The sequence below is a fragment of the Pseudophryne corroboree genome, chromosome 2 (genome assembly GCF_028390025.1).
Source record: "Pseudophryne corroboree isolate aPseCor3 chromosome 2, aPseCor3.hap2, whole genome shotgun sequence".
Lineage (NCBI taxonomy): Eukaryota > Metazoa > Chordata > Amphibia > Anura > Myobatrachidae > Pseudophryne > Pseudophryne corroboree.
Genome location: NC_086445.1, coordinates 579,466,741 through 579,479,532, shown reverse-complemented (window position 1 = coordinate 579,479,532; position 12,792 = coordinate 579,466,741).

Sequence of the window (12,792 nt, the reverse complement as noted above, 5' to 3'; positions counted from 1 at the left end):
CTAATGATTGCTAGAATATTAGAACAAATTTTTAGACTAGCTGATGATAAATCTAGTATCTTGATTTACTAGAGTTCCTTATTTTCTGTTTCTGCTAATCATTTGTATGTGCTGCTGTTTTCCTAAAATGTGCTGCTTTATTTTATATTATCTTTTTGAGATTTTAAACTAGTAATTTTGACTTTCTTAGCTGCATTATTCAAAGTGCAGACAAACTCGTTATTCTTAAATTGCTTATTGGTGAGTATAAATACATATATAACAGTATTGTATTTATTAAGTTAAAAGAGCTAATTATTTTAATCACTACATGCCTCCCAACTGTCCTGATTCCCTCCTGTGGATCAGAGTGTCTCAGGGGTGGGGGGGCAAGTTGGGAGAGTCTATGCTCGCTGCTGCTCTGCTATGCAAAGTAGCCGGTAATCACTGAATAGATACCGTGCACATGTGCACGCTATCTAACAGTGCTGTGGGGATGAGCCAGGGACAGTCCAGCTGCTCAGGGAGCGTTGGGCACACTCTTAAAGTGACGATAATAGGGGTCGGGAAGCGAGGTCCTGACCCCTTTATCTGAGGCCCCTTCCCCTTTTATCAGAGGTCCTGCCCCTTTTTCATGATGGGTCTCGAATCTACAGTTGGTTAAGTTAGGAGGTACTGTATGTCACTGTAACATAGTATTTACAATAAATGTATTAGTCTTACAACACAGTTACTGTAAGTGCCGAAATGTTTCCAATGATCTATCTGATCTTGTGATTCTTTTCATATATGGGGAATAAGACAATTTTGCTCTAATACAAGAGTCCCATATCAAATGAATCAGCACAGTCTCCGAGTGTGTCCTAGTCACATTGTGGTGTGACTAAGATGTATTTTTGGCAAAAAAAACTCCTGACACTAGAAGATACTAACGCGACCTGGCGTGCCAAGAGAGTTTTTTTAGTGTGACAGTAGCAAAGATGTATGTGGACACAACTGTATATCAAAGAAGAGCTCTAGGAAGATGCTGATAGATGCCACCTTCCCTTACAGAAGAATTGCTGAGTAAGAACTGTAAAACAAAACTGTCAAGTTAACAGGGGTAGGGTGGGGAATTTATGTCACTGGGGCTAGGAAGGGGGGGTAGAATGGGAGGGCGGGTACTTCATGTCACTCGTGCCGGGAGGGGGGGTAGGGTGGGTAGTGTATGTCTAGGGTTCTGGCAGTAGGTTGGGTAGTTTATGTCCCTGGGTCCAGGGGTAGTGTATATTCTGGGTCTGGAGGGGTAGGGGGGGTCCTATATGACATGTTTCTAGGGCTGAGGGTAAGGTATGTTCCGGTGGCTGTCAGTGGGGGTGGGGCTAGGCAACACATCTTTTGCATAAGTGGTGTAGCCAGACAATGTCACAGTGCTAATTGTCCAATGCCATAATGGAGGATGAACAGGAAGGCCGGCTCTAACTTTCCTTATCCTTTCCCTACCTTAACCTCCAATGATCTCAGGTAGTTTTGCAGGTTGCAGCCCAGGTTGTTCACCTTGTTGGTTGTTAGTAGGATGAGAGAGCCGCAGACCAAGCAATACTGAAGCAGGAGCAGAGTGATATCACCATCAGCCACCTAGCCAGATGGACAAGCATCAAAGGTGGCAACCTGCAAAACTACCAGAGATCACCAGAGAGTTAAGGTAGGTAAAAGATATGGAAAGTTAAAGCCTGCCTTCCTGTTCACCCCTCAATTTCAGTAGGACTGCTTAGCACCACTGGACCAGTGCCTCCAACACTACCCCGCTTCTTCCGGCTAATGGCACCCAGAAGTGCCCATTAGCCTGAGCAGATGTCAGCAGTCGGCCAGCTGATTTAAGTTTGCCAGGTTCTTTTAAAAGCAATCACCAAACACTTGCGTATTAGACAGACACTTACATTAAATTAACTTGTAACATTCACTGAAAGGTATCTTTGAACGACAAATGGAGGTGCAATCACAGTAGAATCTGGTCTCTCCGTCCCTGCTGCATTTGCCCAGTTCTGACGGTGTATACTCCAATATAGTGATCATAAAGAAATGGAAAACATAGCAATACTACAGTATGTATCCATATATTTATTTTAAAACAGATAAACATTTTTATATAAAATAAGTGTCAGTAAGAGAATTGGATAGGTATTGTACCCTTAGGTGTTAGAGGCTGTGCTCTTAGTCTGAGACTCCCCGGGTGGTCTCAGAAAGGATGATCCAGCAACAGCCTCATTCTTTTGAGGGTCCGCACTGGTGTCCGTTTTCTTCCTCTGCCTGTTCACACTGCACCATCAATGCATTTCAGAGACTGATCCCCTTTGTCAAGATGTGCTGCCATAAGTCTGGGTTGATTACAAATGCCCTCCTTCTCCCCCTGATTGCCCAATGGTGATCCGTACATACTCACAGGTGAATTTCATTAATTCCCATCACATTCAAAAATGATAACTAAATAATTATTTATACCAAAAATCACTCACAATATCAATAAGAGCACATATTATACATAGTTAAAAATATATGCACAGTTAAAATGTGGGTCAACTAATTTTAACATAGTCGCCGCACATATAATACTATTATCCTCTACCTACAGTAGCTGCATGTTTATACAACAATTCCAAAGACATTTCCTTTATAACCTTACTCAAAATAATAATCTCCCTTAAGTTTATCTATCATTCACTCATAACATACAGACTCCAAAACAGAAGGAAAAGAGAATGGAAAAGATAGAATGATTAGTTATACAATATATCCAAAAAGATCATATTAGTATAAATGTAACTTATAAGAACCATTTAGTTTCAAAATCTTTATTTAACCCATTAAGGTTTAATGTTCTAAGTTCAAAAATGATTCTCATTTCTAACCTCGCCAAACGTAGTTCTGTGTCATTAACCTTCCAGTTAGTATCTACTTACTTTATCCCACAGAATGATTTCATGACTTCAAGATTACTTCTACAGGGGATCCGGTCTGAAGATTGACAGTGTCTAGGTCGACAATGTTTAGTTCGACCACTATAGGTCGACAGTCACTAGGTCGACATGGATGGAAGGTCGACAGGGTTTCTAGGTCGACATGTGCTAGGTCGACAGGTCTAAAGGTCGACACTAGTTTTTTTCACTTTTTTTTTTCATACTTAACGATCCACGTGGACTACGATTGGAACAGTAAAGTGTGCCGAGCGAAGCGGTAGCGGAGCGAAGGCACCATGCCTGAAGCATGGCGAGCGAAGCGAGCCATGCGAGGGGACGCGGTGCACTAATTTGGGATCCCGGTCACTCTACGAAGAAAACGGCACACACACAAAAAAATCCTCATGTCGACCTTTAGACCTGTCGACCTAGAACATGTCGACATAGAAACCCTGTCGACCTTCCATCCATGTTGACCTAGTGACTGTCGACCTATAGTATAGACAATTGACACCTCCGGCCGCAGCATACAGGCAGCCGGAGGAGACTTGGCGCTTTCCGCTGAATATACAGCGGATTTGAATTGGGTGCCAAAGCGGGGGGGGGGGGCGGAGCTAACTCCCGCTCTGTACGGCGGGCTCTCTCCGCCCCCCGGCCGCTGCTGCAGGACGTGACGCCGCTCCACAGTCCCCCGCTCCCCGGGCCACTGAAAGCTAATTTCCTAGGGAGCATTCAGTCATATTATAAGGTATGAGGGGGGGGGGGGGGGGTGATGGCTTATAACTAGAGATGAGCGGGTTCGGTTTCTCTGAATCCGAACCCGCCAGAACTTCATGTTTTTTTTCACGAGTCCGAGCGACTCGGATCTTCCCGCCTTGCTCGGTTAACCCGAGCGCGCCCGAACGTCATCATGACGCTGTCGGATTCTCGCGAGGCTCGGATTCTATCGCGAGACTCGGATTCTATATAAGGAGCCGCGCGTCGCCGCCATTTTCACACGTGCATTGAGATTGATAGGGAGAGGACGTGGCTGGCGTCCTCTCCGTTTAGACACTTGATTTACTAATTTTGGGGAGCATTAGGAGTACTCAGTAGTGTACAGTGCAGAGTTTTGCTGATAGTGACCAGTGACCACCACTTTTATTTATAATCCGTTCTCTGCCTGAAAAAAGCGATACACAGCACACAGTGACTCAGTCACATACATACCATATCTGTGTGCACTGCTCAGGCTCAGGCCAGTGTGCTGCATCATCTATATATATTATATATCTGTCTGACTGCTCAGCTCACACAGCTTATAATTGTGGGGGAGACTGGGGAGCACTACTGCAGTGCCAGTTATAGGTTATAGCAGGAGCCAGGAGTACATAATATTATATTAAAATTAAACAGTGCACACTTTTGCTGCAGGAGTGCCACTGCCAGTGTGACTAGTGACCAGTGACCTGACCACCAGTATATAATATTAGTAGTATACTATCTCTTTATCAACCAGTCTATATTAGCAGCAGACACAGTACAGTGCGGTAGTTCACGGCTGTGGCTACCTCTGTGTCGGCACTCGGCAGCCCGTCCATAATTGTATATACCAGTGACCTAACCGTGGTTTTTTTTTCTTTCTTTATACATACATACTAGTTACGAGTATACTATCTCTTTATCAACCAGTCTATATATTAGCAGCAGACACAGTACAGTGCGGTAGTTCACGGCTGTGGCTACCTCTGTGTCGGCACTCGGCAGCCCGTCCATAATTGTATATACCAGTGACCTAACCGTGGTTTTTTTTTCTTTCTTTATACATACATACTAGTTACGAGTATACTATCTCTTTATCAACCAGTCTATATATTAGCAGCAGACACAGTACAGTGCGGTAGTTCACGGCTGTGGCTACCTCTGTGTCGGCACTCGGCAGCCCGTCCATAATTGTATATACCACCTAACCGTGGTTTTTTTTTATACATACATACTAGTTACGAGTATACTATCTCTTTTTCTTTGCGTCATGTGCTGTTTGGGGAGGGTTTTTTGGAAGGGACATCCTACGTGACACTGCAGTGCCACTCCTAAATGGGCCCGGTGTTTGTGTCGGCCACTACGGTCGCTAATCTTACTCACACAGCTACCTCATTGCGCCTCTTTTTTTCTTTGCGTCATGTGCTGTTTGGGGAGGGTTTTTTGGAAGGGACATCCTACGTGACACTGCAGTGCCACTCCTAGATGGGCCCGGTGTTTGTGTCGGCCACTAGGGTCGCTAATCTTACTCACACAGCTACCTCATTGCGCCTCTTTTTTTCTTTGCGTCATGTGCTGTTTGGGGAGGGTTTTTTGGAAGGGACATCCTGCGTGACACTGCAGTGCCACTCCTAGATGGGCCCGGTGTTTGTGTCGGCCACTAGGGTCGCTTATCTTACTCACACAGCGACCTCGGTGCAAATTTTAGGACTAAAAATAATATTGTGAGGTGTGAGGTATTCAGAATAGACTGAAAATGAGTGTAAATTATGGTTTTTGAGGTTAATAATACTTTGGGATCAAAATGACCCCCAAATTCTATGATTTAAGCTGTTTTTTAGTGTTTTTGGAAAAAAACACCCGAATCCAAAACACACCCGAATCCGACAAAAATAATTCGGTGAGGTTTTGCCAAAACGCGTTCGAACCCAAAACACGGCCGCGGAACCGAACCCAAAACCAAAACACAAAACCCGAAAAATTTCAGGCGCTCATCTCTACTTATAACCCGCTTTACTCAGCGGGCTCCCCGGCGGCTCCCAGCTCGGTTAAGGTCTCTAGGTCCTGTCTCTGGGGTTTTTAGTCTTTCTATGCACTGCTGAAATATAGCTACATTCCTCCCTGCAGTAGAGTCCTCTGCCCGGCATTTTATACATGTAGATCAGGGAACCTGCTCTATTACAGGAGCTGGGGCTCAGCTCATTAATAATAAAAAATTTACTGTGCAGTATGTCTTTACCCTACAAATACACAGTATTTATATACCCTATTAGGTTCACATAGACAGTATTTATCTACCCAGTTGGGTTCACTGTGGTGAGTCTATGTGTATATATATATATATATATATGTTTGTATATATATTTAAGTGTGTGTGGGCTGTATATAGATATGTGCATACAATAATGCATAGGGGATAAAACAAGCAATACCATTTTCCCCCATCTTTTCTCACAGGCTGGCCACCATTCTGGAAAGCCAGCGGAACCTACGAGAAACATCTGGTGCACCTAAATTAGCGGTACACTACATACAGGGCGGGGTGTTGCCTTCCCTTTATTATTCCTTTGGTGTCACTAGTTACTAATGCTATTAGTAATTTGGGGAATGTGCGTAAGGCATCAGACAGATAGCGCTGTGACTCAGTACGCTAGTAGCGGGTATCTGTACAGGGGGGGGGGAGATCCTATAGCCTAGGGCTAAGACTCCTGTCCCACGGCGCAGCGCTCCTGGTTCAGGTCTCCGCTGCTCCAGAAGGTTTATTTGAATCGTATCGGTCACTATACATTATAGTGTAGACCTTACATAGGGCTGTGTTTATTTAACCGCCTTTTCTCCTTTTGTTTGTCTCACCTGGGATAGTCAAAGAATTCCCTCTTAGGTGTGCAGTATGCGGTGTAGCCTTCTGCATAGCCCTCCACGCACCTGCAGGACACTCCTGTTTGAACAGCTCAGATTATGCAGGTAATGTCGCTGTTAACCAGAGACTTTGTACGTCATTTCACCTCTCCAGGTTTCTAAAGGAACCTTGCTAACCTTCCATGTTACCATACTAATGATGTCTGTTTTCTGTGGAGTCTAAACCAGTGTCTCAGAATATCCAGGTGCATTATACAGCAGTTCGTCTGATACTGCAGGTGAAAGAGGCGGACACGTCAAGTCCATCAGGGGTCGACGGCGATGACGAAATCACAGCGACTGGTCCAGTTTCGGATGAGCTGGGCGGGCTCCGGTAGGCGACCAGCAGACACCCGAATACACAATTTCAGGTATCAAACAATGTTTGTTTTCCTATCCTTTCCACGCAGACGGCAGGAAAGGGTATCAGAACCTCTCCAGAGTATACCCCTCGATGTATCGCTGGTCCAACAAGCTGCCATTTTCCAGAGGCAACCTGGCTCAGGGATCCATCGAAGACATATATACGGCAGCAGGGTTCTACCTGGTCCGGAGCAGGTAGGTTGTGGAACAATTGTCCTCTAGGTTACAGGATGTTTCGCATCAGGATCAACTGATACTTTGGTACAGGTCAGAATCACGATTCTGCGTTATGTTTCTTTGGAGGTCTCCACGTCTGCAGGCTCGGAACCTGCATTTTCGCTTGGGCTGTCTTAACCCGACGACCTCTGGGGCTGCGACAGTGCCAGGTGAACATGAAATCCTACGGGGCAGATGGTTCAGGGAAGGAACTTTCTGCAGGATTTCTTGAACCATTGGAGGTAAGTCCACTTTGCTTACTCCTACTACTTCTCCAGCTCCAAGACAGACCTTTACCGGTTTTTCCTTTAGATTTTTCCGTGCCCTTTCAAGCTTACGACTCCACACGGGCGATATCTCAGTAGCCAGGGGATCTCAGGGTAAAAAGGCTGAAGCAGAGGTTCAACATCCTCGGTCCAGTCTAATTTTAGATCATCCTATACACCCACTACAGGTCAGACTTTCCTACCACCTGGAGGGTCCCAGGGTAGGCGCAGGTCGGTGGGAGAAGGCTTGGGCGGTTACAGACTAGACTTTGGGGTACAACCGTCTCAGGAGTCACTCGGCATGGATCGGCCGATTTACGATGACAAGAGAGTCATACTGCAGGCGGCGCTCCATATGCTTCTAACCGCAGAGGGTGTTGATCCCTGTTTTTCACATACCATTTGAATCGGGACAGTTCTTAGGCCTTTGTTTTCTTTTCACGTTCCGAAGCCAGTTGGCTCGGCCAGGCCTATTCTGGCCTTAGAATCCTTTCAGTCGGTGATTGCTAGTTTGAACAAGAAAGGGAGTTTTACGTGTCCCTTGTCTTCAGAGATGCCTGTTTACTGATTTCGGTTGGGTTCCCTCATCGGGCTTTTCTCAGATTCGCATTACAGGATTCTCATTTTCACTGTCAGTCCTTTCCTTTCGGTCTCTCTTCCGATCCCACAGGGTTCAGGAAGTTCGCAGAATAACTCTTTTTCAAAGGCAGGAGGTGACGTTGGTTCCCTAATGGGACAATCTACTGCTACTATCCCACTCTGTACATTAGGGGATTCTGAATGTCCGGAGGATCCAGGAGCTTCTGGTTCGACACAGATCCAATTTATGCTCCTCATAGACGTTTTCTCAACAGGTCCGTCGGAGGATTTTTCCTTCCTCGGTACCAGGTACTCTATTTCTTCAGTCAGGCGGCGACGTAATGAGTGGTCGCCTACACTCCCCTCTGAGCGGAGGACAACAATCTTCTTTCCAGGTCAAGCCACCAGGTAAGACTCCCGGATGAGGGAACATCCCCCGGAGTTTTGTCAGCTGGTCCGCTGTGGGCGGAGATTTCGGATCGACCTCAGGGCGTTCTGACTGACTCTTTAACCCTTTACTACTCTCGGATGTGAGCTCTGGCGGCAATAGCCGAGGATGCCCTCAGGGTTCCTGGGAGTTTCGGGTTATTCTATCCTGCCTCCTTTTCTATTTCTACCTCACGGTCGATAACGCAGGAGGGGAATATGCATCCTAGTCCTCTCGTGGCTCTGGTTGGGCCTAGCATGACTTGAAGATACAGCCAGAGCCGGATTAAGGGGGGGGCCCAGGGGGTCAGTACCCCGGGCCCCCCGTCATAAGGGGCCCCCCTACCAAAGCTGCTCTGTCCCGCTCTGATACAGGCAGCAATATCCAGCCTCCACCGCCAGCAGCAGCTCTCCTGGCAGCAGCGGAGGCTAGAGATTGCTGCCTGTATCAGTACCTGACCCGTGCTGCCCGTGAGGAGGGAGCCGCACGCGCAGTCGCGACATTGCACGCCCGCTGGCAGTGCGGAATCCTCCCTCCCCGGCAGCCGGGAGTCTTTCTCCTCCCCGCTGCTTTGTGTGCGTGCGGCGCGGGGGGGTTTGGGTCGGGTCAGGTCGGGTCGGGGGTGGTCCAAAGTTTTTTTTTCAATGGCCATGGTCCTAAGGCCGGCATTCGGAGCCCCGCCCCCTCGTGGCCATGTGTCGCAATTCACGGGGCGGAGCAGAGATAGCGGCGTTAATATGAGAATTCGTGTAGAATCACGTCAGAATGGTGAACCGTGCCCCTGGCTCCCTCCCAGCAGCAATATGTCCTGCGGCATCCTCACCCCTTTCCTCAGGGCAGGCTTCAGTGAGTGTAAGTGTGCACACAGTTTGTATTCTATATGTGTGTGTGTTCGTGTGTATATGTATTTGTGTATATGTTCTATTCGTTTATATGTATGTGTGTATATTTTGCTATATGTGCATATGTGTTTTATGTGTTTGTATTCGTGCGTATGTGGGTGTGTGGGTGTCTATGTGTGCATTTGTGTATATGCGTTCTATGTATCATGTGTGTGTGTGTGTGTGTGTGTGTGTGTGTGTGTGTGTGTGTGTGTGTGATGTGTGTGTGTGTGTGTGTATTATAAACTGTGTGTATATATATATATATATATACACACACACACAAACATACGTGCGTGCATCAAAGGAAGCCCCCTTTCCCAATCCTGCGTTTGCCCCTGCGGGGGGAGGTTGCTGGTGGGGGGCCCCCTGTCTTTGGTGCCCTGGGCCCCCCGAGGGCTTAATCCGGCCCTGGATACAGCTACACCTGTTGTCAGTAGAGGAGCCTTAGCTCCTACCTCGACTGGACTGTCTACTTCAACAGGGTCCTTTTCTTTGTTCATCTTACACGGGTTTCGTTTGACCGTGTGACTGTTCACGAGACCTCAGAAGGGAGGAGTTCCCTAGTTCGGTTAGGCCTACTGGGCCCCGATTTCAGAAGTCTGTTACCTCTTCTCGCTTTTGCCACTTTTGGAAAACTTTAAGGGACATAATAAGGATAAAAGGGGTTTTCCCCTTCTTTCAGTTACCATTCAGCCGTCATCCTTGGTTTCTCTGGGAGGTTTTGCTCGGCTGTGCTTCAAACCACATTGACCTGAATTTTAGGTCTCTTCCTTTTTTTCGGGTTTTCTTCCAAAAGAGATTTGCCTGGCGCCCGTAAATTCGAGCTCTTTTTCAGGGAGTACTCTATTGGCAACTCCCCCGGCTGAGCTTCGGCCTCAGCGGTCGTCCCTTCCAGAGTGGATTTACGTTTTTCATATAAATCTGACACTAGTGTCTTTCAGTCCTCTTTGAATGTTGTCAGGGCTCGCCGACTCTCTCTACAGAGATCTTAGGCTATTCGACAAAGTGTTTTTCCTCTTTGGTCTGTACGAGGCTCCCGTACTAAATAGCAGGGGTCCCAGCATATGCTGGGCTATTGGATACATCTGACCATCAGACAGTCTTCTTGGCGGTTGCTCGGGAGCCTCCGTTTTCCATCTCAGCGCACTTTACGCGCGTTGTGGGACCTTCGTGGGCAGCTGCCCGTGGGGTCTCCACGAATACTTTATGTCGGGCGGCGACTGGGTCGGACCGACATTCGTTTTGTCAAATTCTACAAGTTTGACACTTTTGCGGCCTCTGCATCACAGTTTGGCCGAGCGGTTTTACAGGATTCTCAGCGCTCTCCCACCCGTTTTGGGAGCTCTGGGACGTCCCCATTGTAACTACGCTCCAGTGGCCCCTAGTGGATGAAGGAGAAATCAGGATTTTGGTACTTACCGATAAATCCCTTTCTCCGATTCCACAGGGGCCACTGGACGCCCGCCCAGCGCTGTTCCTTCTTGTTTTTTGCTTAACGATTTGCAGATCACCATATGATTGCAATTGAGGTGTCAATTGTCTAAACATTGTCGACCTAGACACTGTCGATTTGATGAACCACACCCCTTCTACAGTATGTGCATTTTTAAAATGCAGTGACAAGTTATGGTTCTCGCAACCCTTCAGTGTCAGACTTGGGCATGTAGGGCCCATAGGGGGAATGCAGTGGTAAGGGCCCATGTTTAGGGGTGTGTCCAGTCTCTAGAGGGGGTGTGCCCAGCTGCCACATTGGTTTGCCTATCTATTTTGCAAGTGTTGGTCCCCTAGATAAATATATACAGTAAATACTGTAGTGCATGGAAGATAATATATTAGATCAGTAACAGCACAGTCTGGAACCTGATCCCTAGAGGAGGGGGTGGGCCTCCAGGCATTAGGGCCCACCGGTGGTTTCCCCTGTTCCCCTGTGGGCCAGTACAACCCTGCAACCCTTCTTTATATTTCTAATGTGTTCTGCCAACCTATCTTTTAGAGCACGTCCTGTTCTTCCAACATATTGCTTACCGCAATTACATTCCAAAAGATAAACTACATTCCTACTGTGGCAGGTGATAAACTTGGTAAGTTTTTTCTATTTTTCCTGTTCTAGTTGACATACTGATTCATTATCTTTCTCTCAGTTTTACAGGTCTTGGACATTAAACAGCTCCCACATCTCTGGAAACCTTGTGTATAAGTCAATTGCCTCATTCTGGGGACCATTATTGCACTACTCACAATTACATTCTTTAAATTTTCCGCTTTCCTATATATAAAACGCGGTCTTCCTTTAGAACCGGATCTCCATATTGAATTATGGATAATACGCTCTCAGGCTCGGACTGGGCCACCGGGGAGCTGGTGAAAACACTGGTAGGCCCTACTGATTTTTTGCCATGCCCTCTTTTGTGTGAAGGCGAGGCCTAACGTTATAGTGTCAAGCACGGATAGCAGCGCTGTGGTGCAAGGAGCTTCATAATTTTAGTAAGATGCTGCTATGCCATCTGTGGCCCGGGGAGGGAGGCAGCACACACCATCTGAGGGCCAGGAGAGGTGCACACTGCGCTCTCCTCCCCAGCTCCGACACAGGAGCAGCAGCAGAGCACAGGCAGCAGCAGTGATTACATCCCAGATCCCATGCAGAGTCAGACCGAGGGACAGGAGAGGTGAACGCTGCGCTCTCCTCCCCGGTCCACAGACACAGGAGCAGAAGCTGGAGCACCAGCAGAGCCTGGGCGGTGGCGGTGCGTAACTTTCACTGTGTTTATGTAGAGCTGTGTTTAGACGCTCGGGCGGTGTGCCTGCTCCCAGTGCCGGGCAAGTGGCAGTATGCAGGGGATCTGTGTCCCCTGCAGTTCCAGGCCATAGACAGTGCTGGGGCACCTTGTCTGTCCCCAGCGATGGTTGTGCAGTGGCGGTGGGCATCTGGTGCCGGGACCGTGCATTGGTTCCCTGCACCGGACCAGAAGCGGCGACGGCAGCGCCGTGGAAGTGGCGCTTCAAACTTGGTGCCAATTCGGCAGCCAATGAGAAGCACCGGCCGCCCGCCACGAGCCAATCACGGCTTGCGGAGCGCCGGCCAATCAAGGGCAGCCACGGCGAGCCAATCAGCACTCTCTGCGTCATAGGCCCCACCCCCAGTGAGTGATGTCAGACGCCTCCGGGACCTGGAGAGAAGAGGACGCCGCTGGGGAGTGCCAGAAGAAGACGGGTGTTCCTGAGGCCACGAAAGAGTCCAGAAGATGCCGCGGTCCTGGAAGATGTCCAGCGTCAGATGGATGTGGAGAGGCGATGGCTGAAGAGTGCAGCTGAGGACCAGAGAGGCCACTAGGGGTGGAAAGGAAAAAGCTCCCCATGGTGCCTCTCCCAACAGACAGGTAGGCCCTCGGTGAGGGCGCCTTTCACCCCCCCCACACCTTCTCTCCTCCCGAGACCATCAGGGATCGGGCATTAGGCACGTGGGGGATAGTCAGGCCACCAGCCTGTGGCGCAAGGTAGGCGGG